This window comes from Pelobates fuscus, chromosome 1, assembly GCF_036172605.1.
Source record: "Pelobates fuscus isolate aPelFus1 chromosome 1, aPelFus1.pri, whole genome shotgun sequence".
NCBI lineage: Eukaryota > Metazoa > Chordata > Amphibia > Anura > Pelobatidae > Pelobates > Pelobates fuscus.
The window spans coordinates 86,362,366-86,385,945 of NC_086317.1; the positions used below are offsets into that span (position 1 = coordinate 86,362,366).

General features: G+C 47.7%; 1 protein-coding gene across 2 annotated transcripts in view; it reads right to left on the reverse strand.

Moving 5' to 3' along the window:
* FAM222B (family with sequence similarity 222 member B) overlaps positions 1–23,580 on the reverse strand; it is a 61,433-nt gene that overhangs the window by 22,013 nt on the left and 15,840 nt on the right. The window contains exon 1 of one of the 2 annotated variants that reach the window (XM_063449969.1): positions 8,190–8,399. The exons of the other annotated variant lie outside the window; for it this stretch is intronic. The gene's annotated coding sequence lies outside the window, so the exon portion shown is untranslated. Of the gene's footprint in view, positions 1–8,189; positions 8,400–23,580 lie in introns of those variants that run through there. 2 annotated transcript variants of the gene reach the window in all.

Below are 23,580 nucleotides of genomic sequence, written 5' to 3' on the forward strand. Positions count from 1 at the left end.
AATGCACAGAACCAACGAATGACAATAACATGACATTCAAGCCAGCGTTAAGAGAGCCTGGTCATATCATCGAGCTCTGAAATCTAAGCAGCTATTTACAGCTAGTTATTGTGAGCTGACCTGCTGTCAGTTTGGTGACTGGTGCTGCTCTATTTTCCAAAGAGCAGACCTTTACATGGCATCCAGAGGATTAAACTGATTGAGATGCAATTTGCTTAGCAACCATTCATTAAGCGGAGTTCAGAAACAGGCCAGCAACCCAATCCACCTCCTTATCAGCCCACAATACATATATGTAGCCAACATGCCACACCCTTTGCTTTTAATTCTGGTTCATACGAACAATGCTTTCTTAAAAAATGGGAACTTGCTTTTTTGGCAGGTGAGATAAGTAAAGTAAGCAGAGATTTTGCACTAAGAGTGATATCCAAAGAGAGTGAAGTACTGCCTTAGAATCCCTTCCATACTATCCATGCAGCTTAGCCCAGACATGTATCACAAATCACCCAGACCATTACTTGGAGTGCAGATTTTGTTTTTAAAACCACATGTACAGGGTAGAAGAAATGGTGTGCCTACTGCCATAAAAAAATACGAATTCACACCATCCCTACTTCCAGCAAGTTTTAAAGGTAAACAATATGGTAGAGGTGTCTGCTCTGCCTCGAAATTGGCACTTTTTAAAATTGTATTATATGTATTCACGAGAGCTACCATGCAACAAAAGCTATAAAACAAGTGAGTTGCCGAGAGATTTCAGCAGAAATCAATGATGGTCTATCAGAGGAGGGAGGCAAAAGGAGAGTCTTACATATATATTTTAATGCATGTTATTTGCAATTCTGTAAAATGGTTATGGGGGAGGGGGACCCTACAAAACTATTTGTTCGAGCTCTTTGGTAAAAAGTTATTAGGCAAAGTAGTACATAGCAAAAGTGGGACAGCACATTTACTAAGTGCTGCCTAGTCATTCATGTGCTTGGTTAATCAGTTAAAAAGGATCCCAGTGATGGGGACAATTTGAACATAAAATGCACATGCAATCATTTGTACAAATGCCTCTTCGATGGGTTAAAAGGTTAAAGTGCCTTTTCAACTAGATTTAAACCCCATCAAAAAGGCTCTTTATAATGCAAATGTGTCAGGATGTCTCACAAAAATCAAACGGTATTTAAAAGACAGAGGTACCCAGATCCTAGATGGAAAACACCAGGAGAGAAGCCAGTAATCCAAGATAAAACCAAAAACCAAGAAATTAAAGAAAGCCTCAATTTTTTTTAATCTCTGCTGGGCTATTCCATCATTGTAGGGAAAAAATAAAAGCCTCCAAAACAGAATAAACAAGTAGTTTTAAGCTTTTTAAAAAAAAAAAAAAAAAAAAAACACATTAAAAGGTTTTTAAGCCCATACAGTCTGGTATTGGAGGAGATGAGGGGGGAAACATTGCTTGAGCTACTAAAACCTTTTAGGTCCATGAACAATCAGCGCTACGGAATTTGATGGCGCGTTATAAATAAAATAATAATAATCACAGAATGAGGAAAACTTATGAAAGCTGTAATCTTAGTTATAGATCAATATTTCTAGGTTGTGCTCCTGAGCAATAGGATGGTAGTATTAAAACATCATCAGCTACAATTATTTATTTCAACACTCCTCAATAGGGTTTAGGTCTCTTAACATATTGCAAGTAGGTCTCAAAGAAACAAAACTACGTAAGTGTAATACATTATACCTCTTTGTGCTCAGTCAGCCAAGTTATGATAAGACTTGTCAAGACTTTGAGGTTTTTCTCCTCAAGACTACTTTGTCTTATAAGTTTTGACTGTACAATGAAATCCCAACACAGTCAATATAAGTATTTCATACATACACACGTACGTGAATTTTTAGTGTGGCGACTGAGCCGCATTCAACATTTATACTTTTGATTCCCTGGGCGATATCAGCTACCTATAGAAGTGGTTAACATTGGTATCTTCTTCTGCCTGTAGATTGAATGATCAAAACAAGAAAGGTGTACCAGGTACTTGTATGGTTCTCAGTCTCACGAGAAAGAGGCTTCCTGGAGCATTGATATACCTAGAAAATACTTGACTGGTTAAAAACACTTAAGATAACAGATTTCATGTAAAAAAAAATAAGTATTCCTTGAGATTTATTTTTAATTATTTGGTTTGAACATTTACTCAAAACAGGAAAAATAGTGCCTTGAAATTGTATATGGCCAGGAGTTACAGAAGGTCTTTAGGGCCGTTACAATAACTAGGAGATCACTATAAACCACATGGAATTATATTGAATGTTTTAGTGACCAACTACAATTCAGTAAGTGTCTTTTTCCACACAGCATTATGAATGGGGAGCTAGTGACAGGCTGAGAGCTTCAGGTGATGCTTAATCAGGAAGTCTTGGACCACTAGCAGAAGGAGCTGGTCAGAGCTAACTGAAGCACTAAGACAGCCTCTATAGGAGCTTCTGGCTTGCTAGGCTCCGCATGAGGACATCCAGCATCACTTTAAGCCGCATAGGAAAGCATTGCAGCAACAGGCCTCATTAGCAAGGGCCTAATGAGCTCGCAGAGATTGCAGCACATAATTAAACTCCCCGTCTGATGACGAAGGCGGTGAAATAGCAAGGGACATGGACGCTGGGACCGGGTAAGAAAATGTAATGTTTTTTTTACCCTATATTGGCAGTAGGGTGTAGGTGCAAGGGAGGGTGGATGCAGAGGGAGCTATAGTGTTCGGAATACAAGTTTCCCTTTCACAATTACCAGATTGTAATTCAAGCCGTTGCTTGACTGGAGGGAGGGGAAAACAAAGTCAGAGCTACTGAGACCTACAATGTCAAAAGTGTGTGTGGGAATTAAGCTACAATAGGCAATTACAAAAGTAGAGTGAAGTCATTTAATTTTTTCAAAAAATAAATAAATAAAAAGTACTTCTATCCTTCACAATCTGAACAGTACTGAAAACGAAGTAAGGAGATTGCACGTATACCATTCCACATATAAAGTGTTCTACATGACATTTACAGTGCCCTTAGTACAATAGAATGGGCCTAAATCACAAGGGTTACCCTTTGCAGTGTGATCTGACAGGGGTAATAAGCATCAGAAAAGCAAGCAGCAGGATACTTCTTATACAAAAGATACACTGAGGGTTATTTAAAATGAGCAATTTTGGACCTGCCGCACATTCCATTGGTTTCCATGGTAGCTCATCCACCTGTAGAACTTTGTATCACTATTGCTCCTTATAAATAACCCAATAGCCCCTACTGTGCATAGAGTTTTCCTATTAATATTTACTCCTTATTTATACACACCACTGTCAGTGGGATGATTCACGCAGGCAATTGTAAAAAGGCAAGAATTCACATAATTGCTAAGCAAAAAAAAGGTTATTTCAGAAAGCATTAAAACAGATGAGATTAGGTCCTAACTTGGAAATCTCAAAACATTGATTCCGGTTTTTACCTTACTTAGGAATATTACGACACTGCAATCTCTCAAAACTCAACGTCCATATTTGAAATGTAAGTTTAATCATTTCCACTTTATGATCAGTGAGATTTACTGTAAAACCACACATATCCAGAGATGAAAGCACAGGCTTCCACATTAGTCATTAACAAAATTGTGCTGTGCATGGAAAGGCTTTTTAAATACCTTTAAATATTGCCTAATCAAAGGAACAAAGGTTGATTTTAATACAATGGGTAGAGACATGCTTGAAAGGCACATTGGCTTAATACATTTTATGGACTATTCACAGCAGCTTATATGCAATATAAGAGATTTAACCCATCATAAACAAAATGCCTATCATGCAACATTTAAAAGTAAACTTCCAGATAACAGCATTTGTCTAAGCTTTGCACTCTGCCAATAAGTGCAATCCTGCATGACCCTGCTAATCTCTGTACAGTTAACCAAAGTCTTTTAAAGAAGAGGAGAATCAGAGGCTGCAGTCATCCAAGGGACCCAGTTAAGGATCAAACTGTACTAACAATATTTTGACTACTTACAATAGGATTGCACCACGCCACTGCAAAAGGAGGGTTCCTTTAACCCCTTAAGGACCAAACTTCTGGAATAAAAGGGAATCATGACATGTCACACATGTCATGTGTCCTTAAGGGGTTAAATAAGGTAATAAACAACAAGGCCTGCAAATCACGTTCATTAAAAATAAAAAAGGAGTAGTGTGTGCATACAGATCGTATTGGCATATGGGGATGAGGGGCAAATATAATGGTTAAATTCGCTTAGCCAACAAGCTTCATCCTTGGTAGAGTAAACAAGGGTGTATTGGTATGGATGTAAATATATACAGAAAGTTAAGTGTTACTTGAAAATAAATCCAATATTTGTTATACAAGAGAGTGTTGGCAAATATTTAGAAACACTTGCGAAAAAAAATCACCCCAGGTACATAGCCTTTTAAAGAGCATGACGAGAGACTCTCGATCTTAAAAAGGACCACAAGAGGCAACCACACCACTTCATGTCAATGAAGTCTTCTGTGTGCCGTGGCAGTTTTAACACGGTTTGGGGTCTTTGCGGACTTTGCAAAGACCCCATGACTGCTCTTCCTGAAGTCTGGGGGCTGCGGGATACAGTACAAAATTAGTTTTACTTACCTGTCCTTTGCGGCCACTGACATAATCAATTCAGTCCTTTTTGGCTCCTTGCGCTTCATCTGCTAGAAGCCTATAATCAGTGTTGTACTCTGGCACACACAAAGAATACAACACCAAGATCTATTGAGGATCCTGCAAGACAATTACTTTTCCCCTACAGTCGTCACTAGTGATGGGGGGAATAAATAAATAAAACTTGACGGTGGTAGCTCTGCCTATTGTCAAGTGTAGTCCTTTGTCATATCTTGACTGCTCAATTTGAGTATTTAAAAAAAGATTTTATATTTTTAAATACTCATTTTGAAAGGGGAGAGACAGATTTTTTTAAACTTCACTTTCTAAAGTCAAAGGGGCAGGGTAGACAGTCATCACACTGGTGGAAGGGAACTTAGATGCGGTAATAAATTGCTTTTTTACAGGACTGTAGGTTCCCATTAATGCATATAGTAAATTGTTCATCTGGGGGGTGATTATACCTCCCAAGAAGCCAATGCAGGTGTAGCTAAAGATGAGCTTAAGCATTTTGATTTTACGGCCATAATTAGCCTCAAGATTCAATGGCCTCCGAGAGATACATTTGACTTGCTGAATAACCTTTTAATATTTTCCAAAAGGTCTCCAAGTAATTGACATTCAGCCTTTCTGCGGCTTGCATGGAGAATTAGTCATGCTGTTTGCTAATCACCGGAAGATAAACTTGCTCCACAAATCTAGTTAGAAATGCCCATTTGTAGCAACTTTTAGATATCATAGCAACCCAATTAGCATGCATGCACCAGCTGCCTGAAATATGCCAATTTTAGATCTTTATGTTTAAAAGCCAATTAGTTCCCCCCCCCCCCTATACAAAAACAGCGGCACTGACCCGATTTTTGACTAGAAATCTAAATAGCATCTTCCTTTATAAATAAAATAATAGCTAACCTCAAGAAGATTCAAGTGTTTTAGTCTCTGGTCAATACTAATCTACATACAATATGAAAGGGTGAGCAATCTCAGTTAAACTTATTCAATTATTCAACCCCTCCCAAATAAAATCTGCAGTATACAAATAAGAAAAATCAAAGGCACTTTTTTATCTGGACACACACACAGTAATGACATACTCCCAACCCCTAAGCAGCATTTGACTTACGTAAAGTCAAAAAGCTAAATCCATCGCAGGACCCCTATAAAAACAAAGTTTCTACATGTATCAATTAACCACACTGTATTGGGTCATAAGTTGTAATTTTTAAAATTCTAAAGCATATTAACCATCCCAGTCATAAAGTTTAAATGTGCCCTCATCCTTTCTATACAGTGCTAAATCAAATTTAATGAGGAATTATCAGGAAAGATCAACTTTAGACAGGTTTCTGATATAATATATGCTACACTGCAACATTGTAAATGTTAATGTCATTTATGTGTTTTACGAGAATACATTATATGCCCCAGGACATAACTGAAAACTCAAAACATTCTAGTTACAAGGTTACTCATTTTAGTGGCACTGTCACCTCAAACTTACCTTTCTCCTATTGTTTCTTCTTAATTTCCTCTTTCAAAATCTGTTTTATATCTTCATTACTGGTCTATTTCTCTTTAAAACAGAATACACAAGTAGAGACTACTTTAGCTTATGTATTTTTCCCTACGTTTGACAATTGCGACAAAAGGGTGGAGCTTAAGGCAAGCTCTACTTCCTTTGTCAAGCTAACAATGAGTGAAGTTTGCTTTAAGCGCCTCCCTTTGTCAAGAATAGGAAAAATACATAAGACAAAAAGTAGCCCCTAATTAGTTTTATGTTTTACAAAAAAAAAAAAAAAATAGATTGTAAATGAAGAAAACAGCTTCTGGAAGAGGAGAAATTAGAAGTAAGGCACTTTAACATGCAAAAACATAGATGACCATTAGGAGTTGGTAGAGGTTTGAAATCACCGGAACATTTTTTTAATTAGTGAAAACCAGGCCGTTGCCACGGTTTCAAAAAGCTATCTGCAGAATACTCAGGAAACAGAAACTATGGTGGATGTAGATAGATTAAATCATTACCAAAAGCACGACATATATTTTAAATAAAATGGATATTTCCATTATAGCATATCAAATATATATATATATATATATACACACATATATACACACATACATACACTATAAACATTTATTTTCGCATTTATAGTGTCACATATCACTTTATTGGTGCTATCTAAATGCTAGTAATAATATAGTTTCTGCAGTACTTTTCAATTATACAGTGGAGTTACGTTAATAATGGACAGCCAAAAATAAAGTCGACAGATACAAGAGGTGAAGAGGGAGGGCCCTGCTCAAACAAGCATTAATCTCTTGGAACATAAAAACTGTTCCATAGTTCATTGCTGAAGATACCAGAAATAGTAATTGAACTCACTGAAGAATTACATATTACAGTTTACCAGCCAATTCCAAAATAGCTGGGGAAAGTCATCAGGTTTTCTGGCTAATAAAAAACAATATATAAAAAGGACACAACACACCTTTCAGTGCATGGAAAAATTAGAAGAGTGGAGTATTTGATAAAGTTTTATAATATGCCCATTAAATTGGGTCTCAATTCAGACAGCTACTAAAAGAACTGACTAAGTTAACGGCATGAAAGAAAATCAAGAAAGAATCGCTTCATCAATATTGCTATCTGACTCATAGCCAACAGTCCCCAGGCTTAGACACCTTCCCGCTGAGAGCTTCAACAGAGAAACCATTTGCACCTTTTACACATCAATCAGCAGCTGCCCAGGCTGGATCGTTCAGTTCATGTCGCAGATTATAGAAACCAAGAAATAAACGTGCCACACAAGCCTTGCCAAGAGGTTCTTCTCTGATGCTCTGGGTATTTTTCAATGAAAAATTTATATTTTTTCAGTAAGGGAAGACGACGCCATACAACCACGCCACAAAAGGTTCGCAGAAGATCTTAGTAAATATATCTCCTAAGAATTTAACCTCTTCAATATCGAATTGCTTGTGTTATACACATTTGAAAAAAAAAAAATAAAACACCGATGGGCAGCGACATTAAAATGCCCACTTGCAGACAGATCATAAACTACAATATTAAACTCGTAGCGGTTATGTTTAATCCTTCTAGGACTTTATTACCGAGAGGTCACCATGATTGATCTCCAACTGCTGTAAAACTAGCACTCCCAGCATGCTTTGACGGCCTTGTACAACTACAACTCAGGATGCCATTACCAGTAACAAGGCTGACAAAGCATCATAGGAGTTGTACTTCCACAACAGCTGAGGTTCTACATTGTGGCATCTCCCCCTCCCCCCGGTTTTAGTGTGGGTGTCAGCCTTCCCAGGAGCCCTGGCACAGAGCATGCAGTGTGCCCCCTCCCTGGCTGCTGAGGCTGGCTGGGCCATGTCTGGCTGTGAGATGTCAGGCTCAGTATGGGAGTATCCCAGCACACAGGATGCTATGGCCCAGGCAGTGCGGCCGCCCAGACACATCACACGAGGAGGATATTAAATAAAGTCACGACCTCCCCCCTCCCCCCGGCCGTGCTTACCAAGCGGCAGATCCCGGGCCAGGAATGGGATTAATGGATGCACCAGCCGGCCTGGCGCTGGACACATATTAGGTGTTGCGGCGGGCCTGCCCTCCCCGTGCTCCGGCTGTGTGTGGCCGGCCGTGGTGCTGGCTGCATGGGGACCAGCTCGGCATCCAGGCTCTTTCTTATCCTCTTCGCAAACTCAGCTCACAGCAGCCCGTGCCTCCCCCTACACCAGCAGCCGGAAGTAAGGCCCTCCCTCCCCCTGCCTGATGGACAGCGTGTCAGCCAATCGGCGGCCCCCAGGACAACCGGGCAGCCAATCAGCGGACACAGCCGCGGTCGCGGAGCGCCAGGATTGGTCGCCTGGGGAAGCGGATGCGGCTCGTGACGTCACCTCTTTGTTACTCGCTGTACCGGGCTGGCCCTTTAAAGCAGGCTGCGGCTGGAGCGGAGGGAGCATGCTGCATCATTTCACATACACCGCCAGCCAGCCATTCCCACAACCTGCCATCCCGGCCCCACCGCAAGCCAGCCCCACAAACTGCCAGCCCCACAACCTGCCAGCCCGGCCCCACCGCAAGCCAGCCCCACTGCGGGGCAACACAGCCAGCCCGCCCCACAACCTGCCAGCCCCGGCCCCACTGCGGGGCAACACAGCCAGCCAGCCCCGGCCCCACTGCGGGGCAACACAGCCAGCCAGCCCCGGCCCCACTGCGGGGCAACACAGCCAGCCAGCCCCGGCCCCACTGCGGGGCAACACAGCCAGCCAGCCCCGGCCCCACTGCGGGGCAACACAGCCAGCCAGCCCCGGCCCCACTGCGGGGCAACACAGCCAGCCAGCCCCGGCCCCACTGCGGGGCAACACAGCCAGCCAGCCCCGGCCCCACTGCGGGGCAACACAGCCAGCCAGCCCCGGCCCCACTGCGGGGCAACACAGCCAGCCAGCCCCGGCCCCACTGCGGGGCAACACAGCCAGCCAGCCCCGGCCCCACTGCGGGGCAACACAGCCAGCCAGCCCCGGCCCCACTGCGGGGCAACACAGCCAGCCAGCCCCGGCCCCACTGCGGGGCAACACAGCCAGCCAGCCCCGGCCCCACTGCGGGGCAACACAGCCAGCCAGCCCGACTGCGGGGCAACACAGCCACAGCCCGGCCCCAGCGCGGGGGCAACCCAGCCAGCCACAGCCCGGCCCCAGCGCGGGGGCAACACAGCCAGCCCGGCCGGCCCCAGCGCGGGGGCAACACAGCCAGCCCGGCCGGCCCCAGCGCGGGGGCAACACAGCCAGCCCGGCCGGCCCCAGCGCGGGGGCAACACAGCCAGCCCGGCCGGCCCCAGCGCGGGGGCAACACAGCCAGCCCGGCCGGCCCCAGCGCGGGGGCAACACAGCCAGCCCGGCCGGCCCCAGCGCGGGGGCAACACAGCCAGCCCGGCCGGCCCCAGCGCGGGGGCAACACAGCCAGCCCGGCCGGCCCCAGCGCGGGGGCAACACAGCCAGCCCGGCCGGCCCCAGCGCGGGGGCAACACAGCCAGCCCGGCCGGCCCCAGCGCGGGGGCAACACAGCCAGCCCGGCCGGCCCCAGCGCGGGGGCAACACAGCCAGCCCGGCCGGCCCCAGCGCGGGGGCAACACAGCCAGCCCGGCCGGCCCCAGCGCGGGGGCAACACAGCCAGCCCGGCCCCAGCGCGGGGGCAACACAGCCAGCCCGGCCCCAGCGCGGGGGCAACACAGCCAGCCCGGCCCCAGCGCGGGGGGCAACACAGCCAGCCCGGCCCCAGCGCGGGGGCAACACAGCCAGCCACAGCCCGGCCCCAGCGCGGGGGCAACACAGCCAGCCACAGCCCGGCCCCAGCGCGGGGGCAACACAGCCAGCCACAGCCCGGCCCCAGCGCGGGGGCAACACAGCCAGCCACAGCCCGGCCCCAGCGCGGGGGCAACACAGCCAGCCACAGCCCGGCCCCAGCGCGGGGGCAACACAGCCAGCCACAGCCCGGCCCCAGCGCGGGGGCAACACAGCCAGCCACAGCCCGGCCCCAGCGCGGGGGCAACACAGCCAGCCACAGCCCGGCCCCAGCGCGGGGGCAACACAGCCAGCCACAGCCCGGCCCCAGCGCGGGGGCAACACAGCCAGCCACAGCCCGGCCCCAGCGCGGGGGCAACACAGCCAGCCACAGCCCGGCCCCAGCGCGGGGGCAACACAGCCAGCCACAGCCCGGCCCCAGCGCAGGGGGTAACAGCCAGCCCGGCCCCACCGCAGGGGGGGTAACGCAACCTGCCAGCCCGGCCTCACCGCACGGTTACTACAACCTGCCAGCCCGGCCTCACCGCACGGTTACTACAACCTGCCAGCCCGGCCTCACCGCACGGTTACTACAACCTGCCAGCCCGGCCTCACCGCACGGTTACCAGTGGTGTATCCTGGTTTTGTGCTGCCCTAGGCAGGACAAAACTCATGCGCCCCCCCCCCTCGCCACCCCCACCCAACCTTTCCCCCCGCCTGCATTCTAAATACACACACACACATTCACTGACAGATACGCATACACTAGCTGACAGGCAGACAGACACTAACAGACAGGCAGACAGACACTAACAGACAGGCAGACAGACACTAACAGACAGGCAGACAGACACTAACAGACAGGCAGACAGACACTAACAGACAGGCAGACAGACACTAACAGACAGGCAGACAGACACTAACAGACAGGCAGACAGACACTAACAGACAGGCAGACAGACACTAACAGACAGGCAGACAGACACTAACAGACAGGCAGACAGACACTAACAGACAGGCAGACAGACACTAACAGACAGGCAGACAGACACTAACAGACAGGCAGACAGACACTAACAGACAGGCAGACAGACACTAACAGACAGGCAGACAGACACTAACAGACAGGCAGACAGACACTAACAGACAGGCAGACAGACACTAACAGACAGGCAGACAGACACTAACAGACAGGCAGACAGACACTAACAGACAGGCAGACAGACACTAACAGACAGGCAGACAGACACTAACAGACAGGCAGACAGACACTAACAGACAGGCAGACAGACACTAACAGACAGGCAGACAGACACTAACAGACAGGCAGACAGACACTAACAGACAGGCAGACAGACACTAACAGACAGGCAGACAGACACTAACAGACAGGCAGACAGACACTAACAGACAGGCAGACAGACACTAACAGACAGGCAGACAGACACTAACAGACAGGCAGACAGACACTAACAGACAGGCAGACAGACACTAACAGACAGGCAGACAGACACTAACAGACAGGCAGACAGACACTAACAGACAGGCAGACAGACACTAACAGACAGGCAGACAGACACTAACAGACAGGCAGACAGACACTAACAGACAGGCAGACAGACACTAACAGACAGGCAGACAGACACTAACAGACAGGCAGACAGACACTAACAGGCAGGCAGACACTAACAGACAGGCAGACAGACACTAACAGACAGACAGGCAGACAGACACTAACAGACAGGCAGACAGACACTAACAGACAGGCAGACAGACACTAACAGACAGGCAGACAGACACTAACAGACAGACAGGCAGACAGACACTAACAGACAGGCAGACAGACACTAACAGACAGGCAGGCAGACAGACACTAACAGACAGGCAGGCAGACAGACACTAACAGACAGGCAGGCAGACAGACACTAACAGACAGGCAGGCAGACAGACACTAACAGACAGGCAGGCAGACAGACACTAACAGACAGGCAGGCAGACAGACACTAACAGACAGGCAGGCAGACAGACACTAACAGACAGGCAGGCAGACAGACAGACAGACACTAACAGACAGGCAGACACTAACAGACAGGCAGACACTAACAGACAGGCAGACACTGACAGGCAGACACTGACAGGCAGACACTGACAGGCAGACACTGACAGGCAGACACTGACAGGCAGACACTGACAGGCAGACACTGACAGGCAGACACTGACAGACAGGCAGACACTGACAGACAGGCAGACACTGACAGACAGGCAGACACTGACAGACAGGCAGACACTGACAGACAGGCAGACACTGACAGACAGGCAGACACTGACAGACAGGCAGACACTGACAGACAGGCAGACACTGACAGACAGGCAGACACAGACAGGCAGACACAGACAGGCAGACACTGACAGACAGGCAGACACTGACAGACAGGCAGACACTGACAGACAGGCAGACACTGACAGACAGGCAGACACTGACAGACAGGCAGACACTGACAGACAGGCAGACACTGACAGACAGGCAGACACTGACAGACAGGCAGACACTGACAGACAGGCAGACACTGACAGACAGGCAGACACTGACAGACAGGCAGACACTGACAGACAGGCAGACACTGACAGACAGGCAGACACTGACAGACAGATAGACAGGCAGACACTAACAGACAGACAGACAGGCAGACACTAACAGACAGACAGACAGGCAGACACTAACAGACAGACAGACAGGCAGACACTAACAGACAGACAGACAGGCAGACACTAACAGACAGACAGACAGGCAGACACTAACAGACAGACAGACAGGCAGACACTAACAGACAGGCAGACACTAACAGACAGGCAGACACTAACAGACAGGCAGACACTAACAGACAGGCAGACACTAACAGACAGACAGGCAGACACTAACAGACAGACAGGCAGACACTAACAGACAGACAGGCAGACACTAACAGACAGGCAGGCAGACACTAACAGACAGGCAGGCAGACACTAACAGACAGGCAGACACTAACAGGCAGGCACACACACTAACAGACAGACAGACAGACAGACACACACTAACAGACAGACACACACACTAACAGACAGACAGACAGACACACACTAACAGACAGACACACACTAACAGACAGACACACACTAACAGACAGACACACACATTAACAAATTTTTTTACATTTATTTTTTAAAAAAAAATTAAATTTATTTTTAACAGATTTTTTTTTTTATTTATTTTTAAAAATAAATTTAAAAAAAATGTGTTAAAAAAAATAAAAAAAAAATCTGTTAAAAATAAATTTAAAAAAAGTGTTAACACTTTTTTATTTATTTAACACCCCCCCCCCCCCCCCAGCCTCCTTACCTTTGGGAATGCTGGGGAGGGGGGGGTGTCTCTTCCTCCCTGGTGGTCCAGTGGCTGCTGGGCGATCGGGCGGCACTGCCGGCGAGGGAGCACTTCCCCTGAGCTGTCTGCTCAGCTCCCTCGCGCGCCTCAGAGTGAGGCTGGGAGCCGGAATATGACGTCATATTCCGCCTCCGCCTCCCAGCCTCACTCTGCGGCTGGTGAGGGAGCTGAGCAGACAGCTCAGGGGAAGTGCTCCCTCGCCAGCCGGCCAGCCAGGCAGGCAGTGCCGCCCGATCGCCCAGCAGCTCATCCGGCATGTCTGTTAGCCACAAGGCTAACAAGACATTTGCCTTGGGCATTTGGGGGGTGGCTTTTTTTGCCGCCCCCTGGAAAATGCCACCCAAGGCAAATGCCTTGTTTGCCTCGCGGCTAATACGCCCCTGACGGTTACTACAACCTGCCAGCACGGGTCAGGCATCGCCTTACTGCAGGGTTACCACAACCTGGCAGCACGGCCTCACTGTGGGGTTACCACAACCTGGCAGCACTGGTCTGGCATCACCTCACTGCGGGGGTACCACAACTTGGCAGCATGAGCCAGGAATGGCACCTCACTGCAGGGGTACCACGACCCGGCAGCACAAGCCAGGGATGGCGCCTCACTACGGGATTACCACGACCCGGCAGCACAAGCCAGGGATGGCGCCTCACTACGGGATTACCACGACCCGGCAGCACAAGCCAGGGATGGCGCCTCACTACGGGATTACCACGACCCGGCAGCACAAGCCAGGGATGGCGCCTCACTACGGGATTACCACGACCCGGCAGCACAAGCCAGGGATGGCGCCTCACTACGGGATTACCACAACCCGGCAGCACAAGCCAGGGATGGCGCCTCACTACGGGATTACCACGACCCGGCAGCACGGGTCAGGCAAGGTCTCACTGCGGGAGTACCATGACCCGCCAGCACAGAACTGGCAACAATGTGGGGTGTACTACACCTTACTGGTTGGGCACTGCTGGACTCCTTCCATGTCTGGGAGATCAGGAGAAATGAATGAGTGCTGCCCACTGAATTCTAGTAGCTAGAAGTATAATGTATACAGATACACCAAAAATAAAACCAAACGCATGCAAAGTACTAATGCTGATAGGGGAAAAAAAACAAAAAACACCTCTCTCCCCTGTAACCAGTGCTTACAAAAATTCGAAAGATGGTCAGCATTCATGGATCTTATGCTTATAAACATTAGCTTTTAACATTAAAGATGTAAATTTAAAAAAGCTATGTTTTAGAAGAGCAATACCCATGAATGCCGGTAATCTTTGGACATTTCTATGCAAGAAGAGGAGAACTTAAAACAGAGTGCATCTGCTAAGGAAAATATGGAATATTGTTTAATGACATAGCAAATTACTTTTATTACAACAATTGTCCAACTCTACCAGTGCCATAAAACATCTGGAATTGCACACGAATGCCCACAAAAGTACAGGTTCTTTTATAGCAATTACCGGATTTAATTTTAGAAGGGGGGAAAAAAATGCTATGAACAGAGTAAAATCAAAAATGTCACAGGCAACTCCAAGCACAATAACCACAAGCACTTTTCAAATGTTAAGGCCAAAGAGCAGTTCTTATCTTACTTCATGATATTAAAATGTGAACCTATGTTGCACCTCCCTCTGTCATAATACTGCCTCACCATTCAAGATTTCTGTTACGCAAAACCCTGACAAGTTCTGTGCAATATGTACAGGCACCTATAGAACTTTTTAAGGGAGTCAATTGAAAATCCTGCAAGACCCTCCATTGAGGATCTTGCGCATGCGCAGCGAGACATCTTTGTCAAATAACAGAAGAAAATGCCATTTCCTACCAGAGGGATGCAGGTGGGAAATTAAAAGTTCAGATCGCTTACTTTTTTTTCCCACATTAGTGATTACAACAGGGCATAACCCTTAGAAACATGACATACGAGCTACTCCCATTGAACACAAAACCAAGTCTAAAAAGCTGTCTTGAACCAGATTTGTCAGACATATTCTTGTTTGTGCAATTTAAAGGTTATTCAGCAGAGAGTTCAGCTTGAAGGTCATTTGCTTTGTTGCTACAGGGAGAGAAAAAAAAAATAGAAAAAAAATTATATATCTATATATATATACACACACACACACACACACACACACACACACACACACACACAGTATATACTCGAGAATAAGCAGAGTTTTTCAGCACATTTTTTGTGCTGAAAAACCCCAACCACTCGGCTTATACTCGAGTCAGTGTCTGTATTATGGCAATTACAGCTCCTGTCAGCTCCCTCCTCCTCCGCGCCGGTCCTTTCAGCACCTCGGTCAGCTCCCAGTGTAAGTCTCGCGAGTGCCGTGGGGTCATAGTGCGGCTCTCGCGAGACTTACAGTGTGAGCTGACAGAGGAGCTGCACGTACCGGCGCGAGCTGACAGGAGCTGCAGGAGAGGTAAGTAAACTCTGCCAGCCCCCCTCCCCCCCCTGAACTGCCAATGCCACTGGACCACCAGGGAAGGAGAGCCCCCCTCCCTGCCATGAATCAAGCAGGGAGGGGGACGGAAAAAAATAAAATAATAATAATGAAAAAATAAATTAAATAAATTAATAATACAAAAATATATTAAAAATTCCCACCCCCCACCAAGGCTCTGCATCACACACACACTGTAAATAAATATTCAATTAATATAATTTTTTTAGGATCTAATTTTATTTAGAAATTTACCAGTAGCTGACGCATTTCCTACCCTAGTCTTATACTTGAGTCAATAAGTTTTCCCAGTTTTGGGGGGTAAAATTAGGGGCCTCGGCTTATACGGTATATCTATATATCTAGATATATATCCATCTATCTCTGATAATCTACAGGGTGATACGTATATAGATTAACTCCTGCATAGCTTTTCTACAGTTTTCAGAAATTCAAGTGTGTACATAAAACTATTTTACCAACAGACCTAAGAGGCCTATATTTCCAGATAAAAGACACAAGTAAACTCTGGATTACATTCTCACCATGTTTAAATGGGTCTTAGAAGTTTACCAAGCTTAACTATCCTAGGAAATTATATATGGGCTTAGTTTTAGTTACCCAAATAAGGATCAAATGCTTTTCATGCCATCATTACAATTTTATCATTGAAACGGACACTCCAATTACATTAACCAAGGGTTTTGCCAAATCCAGATGACCATGTTAAAACCTGGTGATACAGGGTAGCAGACTGAGCCCGTTTTTATCAGTCAGGTGAGATTCAAAAGGTTTTACAGGACTGCAAGGCTAGGCCGCTTCTACACAATAGGAATGTAGTAAATAGAGGTTTATGTGACATGCAAATGCGTGGCTGATATGGTATGATTTTCTGTGGTTAATTGGGAATGTGTGCAAAACTGTGACTACACAGGGGTATAATTCTTCCTCCTAGGTTTAAGGGAAACCTGCCAATGCATGCCAAACTTAGTATTACTCATTCCTGAATACAATACAAAAAAATAATTTTGTAGGATGCCAGGTGGCACCAATGGCAGCTTTTATTCAGCCAAAAAGAGCTAAGTCTGCATGTAAAACTGGTTTGCAAAATAGATTATTTTTCTTGTGCCATATTAGGTGTGGAGTATAGTTTAAAAAAAAAAAAAATCTAAAGTGCCCACCACAACATACTTTCTGGAGGTTGGGGTGAACGAGGGAATGTGAGTAGTATAGAAAATAAAGAGAAAAACTTTTAATTAATTGGAAGCTGCAATGCCTTCAATAAATAAAATGCCAGATCATAAGTGCACCGTGCATGCAAGAAACACACTTCTGTTTTAAATTGGGATACAAACTTAAATTACACACACACACACACACAAAAATGCAACACTTTTTTTTCTCCTTTTTAAAAGGGAAACTACTGGCTGCATATGACTCATGTTAGTTTACTCATTGAAAAACGATGCAGAAGATGCTACTGGTTTCAGCATCTGAACCACAAAGCATGCACATCCAATCCTGAGGCTCTAATTCCATTAAACAGAGTCTCAGCACATCCCATAAACCTCTGTCCATCAGACGTTTATGGTATATAAAATCAGGCACTATTCACACAGGTACATCCAATCAGGCACTAAGCAAAGCTCTTGGTTGCAGAAAGCTTTGCAATTCACTGCAGTTAAAAGTGTGCAGAATGAAGAGCTCAGACACTCCTTGCACCATAAACTGTTTGGATCATGCTTCTAAAAATGTAATGCTCATTCTAATTGGCTGCCTCCTCACAAAGATGAATCAATGCCTCTCTATGGGAGAAGTGCAGCGTTTCCATACAGAGCGTGAAGACGCTGAACGTCAGTGCTGCATCCTGCAATGTAGCTTTCCTGGTAAAATATTATATACTCGAGTATAAGTTGAGTTTTTCAGCACATTTCTTGTGCTAAAAAACCCACACTCGACTTATACTCGAGTCAATGTCTGTATTATGGCAACCGGTCCGGTCAGCTCCCCTGTAAGTCTCGCGAGAGCCGCGGGTCAGAGCATTGCCACGGGTTACCGTGGCAACGCTCCGCGCGGCAGTGGAGCAGACAGGGGAGCTGACCGGAGGAGAGAGAATGGAGCTGACAGGAGCTGCAGGAAAGGTAAGTTACAGCTCTCTGCCAGCCCCCCTCCTACACAGTGCACACCACTGAACCAACAGGGAATGAGAGCCCCCCCCCCTCCCTGGCCAGCTAACAAGCAGGGAGGGGGGGGGGATGAAAAAAAAAAAATACAAATTTAAATAATAAAATAATAATATAACAAAAAAATAATTAAAAAATTATAATAAGGGGCGTGGCCAGGACACGGAGCAAGATGGACGTGTTCGCCTAGAGCTCCGCTCCGTTCACACCACCAGACAGCATACAGCAGCGTTTTCCACTCGCAAAAACCCGGCGAAAATTTCTCAGAATGGAGAAGAGACCGGCCAAGAAACAGAGCAAGAAAGGTCAGGATACTGGTGCCTCCGTAGCGGAATATTTTTCCACGCCACGCACCGGACCCGCGGGCCCACAAAATGGCGGCGGCCAGGAGGATGAAACCGCGGGAACGCAGGGACCGCCACAGAAACCTGCAGCAGCACCCACAGGGGGCTCCCCAAGGGCTACCACAGAGACAGCGACCATCCTGGCAACCCTCACAGAGGTAAAAAATTACCTAGCAGGGGAAATAGAGCGCTCCACACATGTCCTGAGGGGGGAGATACAGGCCATAGGCGAACGCACCACGCGGTTAGAAAACCGCCTAGAAGCCACTACAGCCGCACACAACACAGCGATCCATCAAATTAATCATCTGACCAGCCGGCTGGCTACCGCTGAACTTGCCATAGAGGATATGGCTAATAGATCGCGGCGGAACAACCTGCGGCTCAGAGGGTTACCGGAGGCGTCAGGGGAAGGCCCAATTATCGATATCATCACAGCAATTCTCAAACCCCTCTTACCAGGACTACCAGATCACCTCTGGCACATAGAACGTGCCCACAGGGCCCTGCGCACCAGGAGAACGGACGCGAACACCCCACGGGATATTATTATCCGCTTTCTGCACTTCCAAACTAAAGAAGCGCTGATTAAAAGGGGTAGAGACGGAGCAATCTCCTACCAAGGGGCTGACCTGGCTCTTTATCAGGACTTAGCGCCAGCAACCTTACAACGCCGACGGGAGTGGAGGCCTATCACGGAGGCCCTGAGAGGGGCGAATATACGCTACGCTTGGGGCTACCCCTTTAAATTGCTAACCTTCCACAACGGCAAAACACACGTTCTACAACCAGGAGAGGACGCCTCGACGTTCTTTGCAGCTCTGGGCCTCCAGACCCCACCGCAAGCACCTGCCACGTTGACCGGAGCTGGAGAACTTCCACCTCTTCCAAGGGAATGGCAGACCGTCGGAGAGTGAGGTACCGGGGGCACAATACACGGAGTCCATAGGACTGCCACACCGGGTTGGGTCCCGCTGACACCGTGGGGAGGGGGTATGTTGGGGAGAGAATTGGCAACTCAAAAAGGGTTTTAGACACCTCCACCAGCATTGATTATTGAACCCTTATTTGCATCAGCCGGGGTGCAGGGCTCACTTATGGGGCACCAGGTAATTGGGTGGGGGCACGGAAGGTTGGGGGAAGGGACAGAGACAGAGGGGACACTAAAGGGGACCTCACCACTATGCTATGAACACACAGGCAGTTTTTATTTTTATGCCAAGGGAGCGCTCGGCACACTCGGGAGAGGGCACATGCAGCAACAGCCACAGGCCCTAATGGCAAGCACCCTCGCACGTGTGACCTCATGCCACGTGCAGCAATTGTTGTGCCTTGCACTCGCTATATGTTTTGCATCAAGAGTGGTAACAAAGTCCGACGCCAAGCACCCACTCGGGAGGCCCAAGACCCTTTCCTAGGGACAACGACTAGCATGAGACCACACAGACAAAGACAACACTGCTGATAACCAAATAATGACACTCCCTGACCACCATACCTTTGACACGAACCAATCTCCCCGCACCGGTTCACAACGGCAAACGCAGCAGGGGAAGCCATAAGACAGACAGACTGCCCACCAAGGGTTGCACGACCGACACTCACACACAAGAGGTTTGACAGTCAGGGGCCCCCATATGATAACACCAGCAGACCCGACCACATAACCCCCTGGTCGCCCTCACCCTCCACGACCAACCCGAGGAACCGAGAGACAGCACCAACAGAGCATGACTCCCTCCCCCCCCCTCCCCCCCCCACATTGACGGGACCAGCAGGGACCAAGACGATAGGGCCCAGGTTTTTTTTCTACACATGGCCGCACGGACCAGCACTAATCCGATTAAGCGGCAAGGTTTCATATTCTGTTATTGTTCAAATGTTTTTCACTATAGTTCACAGTCTAAAAATGTACATGCATACCAGCAGGTCTGTTAACCTATGCTATAATTTTCTCTTCTATGTTTGAAAACGTGTGAATATGTTTGACCACATAAGTCGTTTTTCCTTTCTTCAACGCTGAGCACGGGGACCTCCCCTTCCTCATACAAAGCGCATAGAAACACGGGAGCGGTACTGTAGGGGGACCCATGTTGCGGGTACGCAACACCCCACACATGACACTAACCCAGCCAACTCATACCGGCAGAGCCGCACCTAGTGAACTACTGCCCTTCTCTAGTACACAACACCCACAGACACGGCACAAAAGCCCTCATATACTCAAGGGTGAGCGGGCACTGCACGTCACAGAGGAGTCACTCCCACACCCCAGACCATAGCCCGGCATACCCTGGACGCCCAAAACCAGGTCACATCAGACCAACATAAGTGGGGGGACAGGGGGCAGGGAAATAGCCCACCTCTCTACACGGGACGCACGAGGGGATACCCAGGGAGATATCCCCGACAAAGGGACACTCGAAAAATGCCGGATATACTCAGCCGAAACCATCGACATAACACAAATTATAGCATACAGGTGGTGTGACTGTTACCAGGAGTAGGAACCCAAGTCTCACATACCCCTTTTTAGGAGGGTACATGGGACAGGGATCACCACCCCGTACTGATCTGGCGATTAGTAAGTCCAGATCTTCTGTTACTCTCTCAGAGTTCCTATCTTTCTTCACTCTTCTTTCCCCCCTCCTTTCATTCTACCTCCCTAACCTGGTCAAGCCGGTGGCGGACGCAGAACGGCACACAAATGTGGCACCGCACATGACAGGTCGGAACCCAGGGACTATCCATGTCCCGGTGTTCGGGATCAACGATAGGCACCTCTCCCAATGGCAGGGATGACCCTAAAACTAACCTCAATCAATGTTAAAGGCCTGAATGCACCAAACAAGAGACGACTGATGTTCAGAGAGATAAAGCGAATAGGGCCCGACATAGCCTTCCTTCAGGAGACACACATCTCTAAAAGCACCACATTCCACATCCGAGATCGCACGTACTCCACCACATACGAAGCGAGATCACACCGTAAGGGCAACGGAGTCGCCATTCTCATACATAACAAGTGTCCGTTACACGTTATGACATCTGAAATAGACACGGACGGGAGGTATATCATACTATCAGGCACTCTACACTCCCATCCAGTACACCTAGTCAACATCTATGCGCCCAACGCACCCGACCCCACCTTCTGGGGAAACTTAGCCACAAAAATCAAAGCCCTATCCCATGGCCTGACCATTGTGGGAGGGGACATGAATGCCGTGCCGTGTCCAGCCGCAGACAGGAGCTCTGGTAGGGGCCAACAAAAGTCGCAAGGGAGAGGTTCCCAGGACAAAATTTACTACAAGTTCCTTCAACAGACCGAACTGATAGATGTGTGGCGAGCACAACACCCGAGCTCGCTAGACTACACCTTCTATTCAGCCCCGCACGGGTCGTATTCTAGAATTGATCAGTTCTTGGTGAACAAAGTGGGCATGGCTAGAGTAATGGAGTCGACAATAGGGTCCATATCATGGTCGGACCACGCTGACATCTCATTAAAACTGGGTAATCTCAGTACGGCCTCACCTTGGAACTGGAGAATGAGCCCCCACCTGCTGAAGGACGAAGAATCCCGAGAAGCAATCAGAAAAGATCTCAAAGAATATTTCACACTGAACGAAACAGGAGAAGTAGCCCCAGGAGTAATTTGGGCTGCACATAAGGCAGTAATAAGGGGAACGTGCATTAAAATAGCTACACGAAAAAAGGCTCAGAAAACACAGAGACTGACTCTGCTACTAGATTCACTACGAAAGATAGAACAACAACATAAATCCTCACCGACCCCACAGATCTTGGACCGCCTAACCGAGACAAGACGATCCATCACCAAGCTGCTGCTGGACGACACTGCGAAAGCCCTCACCTGGACCAAGAGAAACTATTATGAGAAAATGAACAAGATGGACACCCTATTGGCCAGGACACTACGTCCGCGACAGGATAGGACACACATCACATCTATCAAGCACAAAGATGGATCCATCAAAAACACCCCTACGGGTATTGCGCAGGTCTTCACAGACTACTATGAACAGCTATACAACCACACGACCAGGGACCACACGGAACAAGAGGTGGCGGACTCACGAATGAGAACCTTCCTGGACAACCTAGACTTACCAAAACTTCCGACAGCTGCAGCCCTGCAACTTAACGACGACATTACTGTAGAAGACATAGACCGGGCAATAACAGGTCTCAAAGGCAACAAGGCCCCGGGCCCTGACGGCTTCGACGGGGCATACTATAAAACCTACAGAGAAGAACTATCACCCCGATTAGAAAAGCTGTTTAACGAATTCATGAAAGGAGGTACACCCGAGAAGGAGATGTCAACGGCCAACATAATTTTGCTCCAAAAGCCCGGGAGAGATCCACTCCTTCCCGAAAATTACAGACCAATCTCTCTTATCAACCACGACATCAAGATCCTAGCGAAAATATTAGCAGACCGCCTTAACCCCTTCCTGAAAACGATGATACACCCCGACCAAGTAGGTTTCATTCCAGACCGGCAACTGTTCGAGAACACCAGAAGAAACATCGACCTTATATGGCGCCAACAGACATCGGACACACCCACGGTTGTGGTCTCGATAGACGCGGAGAAAGCTTTTGATAGGGTAGAATGGCCCTATCTTTTTAAGCTACTGATGTTCCTGGGATTTCCGGACAGATTCATATCCACCATTAGAGCAATGTATAACCAAGTATACGCACAGGTGAAAATTGCAGGCGCTGGATATAAACCATTCAAATTGGGGAATGGCACTCGGCAGGGTTGCCCCCTCTCCCCGCTACTATTCGTTATCACGCTAGAACCACTCCTACAAGCCCTACGGCAACATCCGCATATACAGGGAATCACAGTGGGGGGACAGGAATTTCTCGTGTCCGCCTACGCCGATGATGTCCTGCTGACACTCACGAACCCACTTGACTCCATGCGAGCCCTACAAGAGGTCCTAACTAATTTCGGAGCTTTCTCGGGATACAAGGCCAACCTAGAAAAATCTAGCGCCATGCCAATGGGCCTGTCTGCGGAGGACACGGCGGCACTGGGAACAGATTTCAATATTCCCATAGAAAGGGACCAAATAAAGTACCTAGGGATCCACTTAACCAGAGACCCGACCAAATTGTTCCAACAGAATTACACACCACTCATGCGCACCCTACTACGGGACATGGAAAAATGGTTAGATAAACCCATTTCCTG